We start from the raw sequence: 6,000 nt of genomic DNA, 5'->3' as shown, positions 1-6,000 counted from the left end.
GTTTAATTACTTATTCTACATAGCATCTAAAATACTGAACATTTAATAGAAAAGCAAAGGATATTGGGTATCCATTCATGACACAAAATCAATACATGAACAGAAAAAAAAAACACAAAAAGCAAAGGAACAGCGCTTTTATTACTGTTCTTCATCTCAAAGTCACAGTGAGGCCTTCAACACGGAACAAAACAAAAAAAAAACTCTCACCTCACTGCAAGTTTAAGACGGCCACTAGCACCGGTTTGAGCGGAATTCGTTGCAAAAATAATTTGGATAGACTTTGTAAGACGCAACACCACCTAATCGGGCCCGGTCAAAAAAGAACATACTGGAAAGTAGTACATATTTAAAACAAAATAGTTCATACGCATAGGTGTAAATCTAAAACTATGTAGCATATATTTTAGTAATTAAGGTATTAGATGAAAGGTGAAGGACTGGTGATCCTTGTAAAACACATAATTTACTGATAATTTTTAATAATACAAAAATGTATGAATGAATTCTAAAATTGAGGGCATATATTGCCTGTTTCTCAGATATGAAATGACTGGTTTGGTGTATCCAAAATTCCGGTAACCAGTGCAGTACGGTCTGATGTATAAATACAAGTATATTGATCCCGCTTCCATAAATTGTTTTGAAGTGAATAATTTAACGTGGATAGGGATGAGGACCAAGAATAGTAGGTGTGCGTCTTTTCAAAATTTTAGTACACAAACTGGCCTAAAATTGAGAGAATGATGTGGCACACATAAGAGAAGTTATCTCAAGAATAAATACACCATAACTTTAAAAATACAGAAGAGTATGAATACATGAATGAATAAATATGGGTTAATAAGTAATAGGTCAGACACTTATAACACAATACACCACAGCAGATACACAGATGTCACCCTCCAAACCGTTGACAAGCTCTATATAACCACGATTCTAGGCCAATCATGAGAAATGGAAGTATAGTTTTGACCCCTAAAATATCAAAAACAGTATTTTTTTTCTATTTTCTAACTTTTTCAAAGCAAAAGTGGTGTACTCTGGTTTTCAGTCTATAATTTTAAAAAAAGAGAAAAAGAATTGTATTAGGGAACTGGTGGATACTAAATCACCGTTTATAATTGTCAAGAAAAAGACAAGCGTTTTGTTTGGTGTTTTGTTATCGAACCGAGTCAATAGACAAGTTTTTGAGACGTAAATAGGTGTACATTAAAGATCAGCCATTAGAAAAAAAAAACTATTGCAAAGGACAAAAACACTAAGTAATTGAAAATAGATAACCTTTTAACATTTTCATAAGCATGATTCATGTTAAGAAACAGTTGACATGCATTGTTCTATAGGAAATCCAATTTAATATCGAACTTCATTGGAACCCATCGGCATCAACACGACTTCAGAAGAGGTATGGCCATTACTTCCTTTTTTTTCACTGCTGAGTCAAAGCACGAATGTTGATGAATCCTACTGGAATTTGAATTTCTAGAGCACGAACGATATAATTTTTACAACAATTTTCTACATAAACACAAATATAATAGGCCAAAAATTCACCCGTGTTCTTGTTAAAGTAGATCATCACTAAATATTTCCTCATATATACTTTTCTTATACTTTGCCAAAAATATAGATTTTACCATGCTTATTTCAAAAATATGATAAAAATTATGGGTCACTTTGCTATTTTGCAAGCTAAAAAAATCCTAATTTTACACAGATTATTCATGAAAAAACACTTTTTGGTGAATAGAAAGAGATCTATCAGATATAATTTTGATATAAAATATAAGAAGATAGACTTTACAATATGCTTTTAGAAAATAAAAATAAAAAAAAACTTGTTTTCTTGCTACAAGTGAAAAATGAAAAATTCATTAACATTCATATACCAAATTATACTATGAGATTTATCTCCCCTTATATGACATATGACTAAGTTGAAAAATTGAATCGAACAGAACAAGATTACATATGAATGAATATATATACAAATATTTGATATTTGTAAAAACAATCACTTAATTTTCTTTATTCAAATTAGCAGTCTTACATATAGATAGCTATTTCGTCTCAAAATTTGCAGATTTAAGCAAAGATCTAGACCGATTGCGTGCTGTCATTTCATTTTACAATCCAAGATAAACATTTAATCTACCTTAAATTTTATATAATTAGATGAAATAATATACTTTAACTAAACGAATTCATTCATATCTTAAATATACTAAATATTTTTATTTTCGATAAAACTTTGGTTTATGGTTCAGAATTTCTATATCGTTTAGTGTAGGGTAAATATTCCAACATTTGCTAAAATCTTTCAAAATGGAAATTTCGAGTCACTGTTAGGCATTTGAAGAAAAGATTTTATGTTCAGAAAGATGATAAATGTTGATGCAAACTCCATGTTAACAGAACTAGCTACTTAACTTAGAATTAGGTAATTTAAGGCTTAAAAAACATTTGGGAAATTTCCTTAGTGTGAAAGAATTCTTGAAACTTTGGCACTATCTTTCCCTATAAATACAATTGTATTTGGGACATTGAAACCTCTTGCAAAACCAATCTTTAAAACCCTTATTCGGTATGGGGAAGAACCAAAATGCGTATGGAATATGGATATTTTTTGTATTAAGCCAAAATTTTACTTTTTACTATAAAGATCAATAATCCAAGAGCTAGGAAATTTACTATACCTGGCTTTTTGTAAAGAACTGTTACATAAAAAAATCATAAGTCCATTATAATTATTACATCGAATATGTATATTGTTCCCGATTAAAGTCAACACAAGAAACTACTTAGTACTGCTTTAATTTGTCCATTTACAAATCAAAAGTTTTGAATAAGTTTAATCATCACCTGATTATCATTGAAATGTGTCCTCTTTCATTTTGAGGTTCGGCTTCTTTTCGACTCATTCTCTTCTTTACGGCACAAATAAACATTTGACAAATAAACAGAGCTCCTGCAAAACAGGTTAAATTCTTTCCATGCAAATTACGCAATTCTGGTTAAGCAAGGTGGACAAAAATAGTGAAGAATAAACATAGCAAAGACAAAAACAAGGAGATATCTTCAACCAAATACCACGCAGTATCTCTTTTCGGATTATGATTATGCATTTTTGTACAGTTTTGGAATCTCCGTTATTTCAGAACAATTAATATATTCTTCACAAACATTTCTTATTTCTGTTTACATATCAAAAGTTTTGGTTAAGTTTAATCATCGCCTGATTATCATTGAAATTTGTCCCCTTTCATTTTGATGTTCGGCTTCTTTCTGACTCATTCTCTTCTTTACGGCACCAATTGCTCGATTGTTGAATAAGACAGTTGATAAAAATATCAAAATGCCTTGAAAGTTTAGTAGAAGAGCGGAAATCTGACGGAAGATATCTCCAAAGAAATGAACCATAAAGAAAATTATCCAGGCCAAACCACATACTACTGAAAGTTTTCCGTAGAAAATACATTTGAAGCGGTCGCTTTTTCTTTTCTTAATTCCTGTAGACGTTAAATATAAAACTACTTAGTACTGCTTTAATTTGTCCATTTACAAATCAAAAGTTTTGAATAAGTTTAATCATCACCTGATTATCATGGAAATGTGTCCTCTTTCATTTTGAGGTTCGGCTTCTTTTCGACTCATTCTCTTCTTTACGGCACAAATAAACATTTGACAAATAAACAGAGCTCCTGCAAAACAGGTTAAATTCTTTCCATGCAAATTACGCAATTCTGGTTAAGCAAGGTGGACAAAAATAGTGAAGAATAAACATAGCAAAGACAAAAACAAGGAGATATCTTCAACCAAATACCACGCAGTATCTCTTTTCGGATTATGATTATGCATTTTTGTACAGTTTTGGAATCTCCGTTATTTCAGAACAATTAATATATTCTTCACAAACATTTCTTATTTCTGTTTACATATCAAAAGTTTTGGTTAAGTTTAATCATCGCCTGATTATCATTGAAATTTGTCCCCTTTCATTTTGATGTTCGGCTTCTTTCTGACTCATTCTCTTCTTTACGGCACCAATTGCTCGATTGTTGAATAAGACAGTTGATAAAAATATCAAAATGCCTTGAAAGTTTAGTAGAAGAGCGGAAATCTGACGGAAGATATCTCCAAAGAAATGAACCATAAAGAAAATTATCCAGGCCAAACCACATACTACTGAAAGTTTTCCGTAGAAAATACATTTGAAGCGGTCGCTTTTTCTTTTCTTAATTCCTGTAGACGTTAAATATAAAACTACTTAGTACTGCTTTAATTTGTCCATTTACAAATCAAAAGTTTTGAATAAGTTTAATCATCACCTGATTATCATGGAAATGTGGCCTCTTTCATTTTGAGGTTCGGCTTCTTTTCGACTCATTCTCTTCTTTACGGCACAAATAAACATTTGACAAATAAACAGAGCTCCTGCAAAACAGGTTAAATTCTTTCCATGCAAATTACGCAATTCTGGTTAAGCAAGGTGGACAAAAATAGTGAAGAATAAACATAGCAAAGACAAAAACAAGGAGATATCTTCAACCAAATACCACGCAGTATCTCTTTTCGGATTATGATTATGCATTTTTGTACAGTTTTGGAATCTCCGTTATTTCAGAACAATTAATATATTCTTCACAAACATTTCTTATTTCTGTTTACATATCAAAAGTTTTGGTTAAGTTTAATCATCGCCTGATTATCATTGAAATTTGTCCCCTTTCATTTTGATGTTCGGCTTCTTTCTGACTCATTCTCTTCTTTACGGCACCAATTGCTCGATTGTTGAATAAGACAGTTGATAAAAATATCAAAATGCCTTGAAAGTTTAGTAGAAGAGCGGAAATCTGACGGAAGATATCTCCAAAGAAATGAACCATAAAGAAAATTATCCAGGCCAAACCACATACTACTGAAAGTTTTCCGTAGAAAATACATTTGAAGCGGTCGCTTTTTCTTTTCTTAATTCCTGTAGACGTTAAATATAAAACTACTTAGTACTGCTTTAATTTGTCCATTTACAAATCAAAAGTTTTGAATAAGTTTAATCATCACCTGATTATCATTGAAATGTGTCATCTTTCATTTTGAGGTTCGGCTTCTTTTCGACTCATTCTCTTCTTTACGGCACAAATAAACATTTGACAAAGAAACAGAGCTCCTGCAAAACAGGTTAAATTCTTTCCATGCAAATTACGCAATTCTGGTTAAGCAAGGTGGACAAAAATAGTGAAGAATAAACATAGCAAAGACAAAAACAAGGAGATATCTTCAACCAAATACCACGCAGTATCTCTTTTCGGATTATGATTATGCATTTTTGTACAGTTTTGGAATCTCCGTTATTTCAGAACAATTAATATATTCTTCACAAACATTTCTTATTTCTGTTTACATATCAAAAGTTTTGGTTAAGTTTAATCATCGCCTGATTATCATTGAAATTTGTCCCCTTTCATTTTGATGTTCGGCTTCTTTCTGACTCATTCTCTTCTTTACGGCACCAATTGCTCGATTGTTGAATAAGACAGTTGATAAAAATATCAAAATGCCTTGAAAGTTTAGTAGAAGAGCGGAAATCTGACGGAAGATATCTCCAAAGAAATGAACCATAAAGAAAATTATCCAGGCCAAACCACATACTACTGAAAGTTTTCCGTAGAAAATACATTTGAAGCGGTCGCTTTTTCTTTTCTTAATTCCTGTAGACGTTAAATATGCCGTTTTCTTCCTGTTAGACTCAATACCATAAATTATTATGCCAAAACAAGCACAGTTAAAAACTGAATTAATTACAAATGGTATGCCAATGGTATAAATGGCTACGAAGAAATTAAGAAAACAGCTTGGGGCTCGACCGTATGCAGACTGGTTCTCAAACAGTTTATCAGTTGCAAAATATGAAATTGAGGTAATCAATATTGGTATTCCCCATCCAGCCAAACAATATATTCCAAACCTTCTGCCATGGTCTACTGTTTGTCTGGTTTT

This window comes from Mytilus californianus, unplaced genomic scaffold, assembly GCF_021869535.1.
Source record: "Mytilus californianus isolate M0D057914Y unplaced genomic scaffold, xbMytCali1.0.p SCAF_14, whole genome shotgun sequence".
Taxonomy (NCBI): Eukaryota; Metazoa; Mollusca; class Bivalvia; order Mytilida; family Mytilidae; genus Mytilus; species Mytilus californianus.
This window is presented reverse-complemented; position numbering follows the sequence as displayed.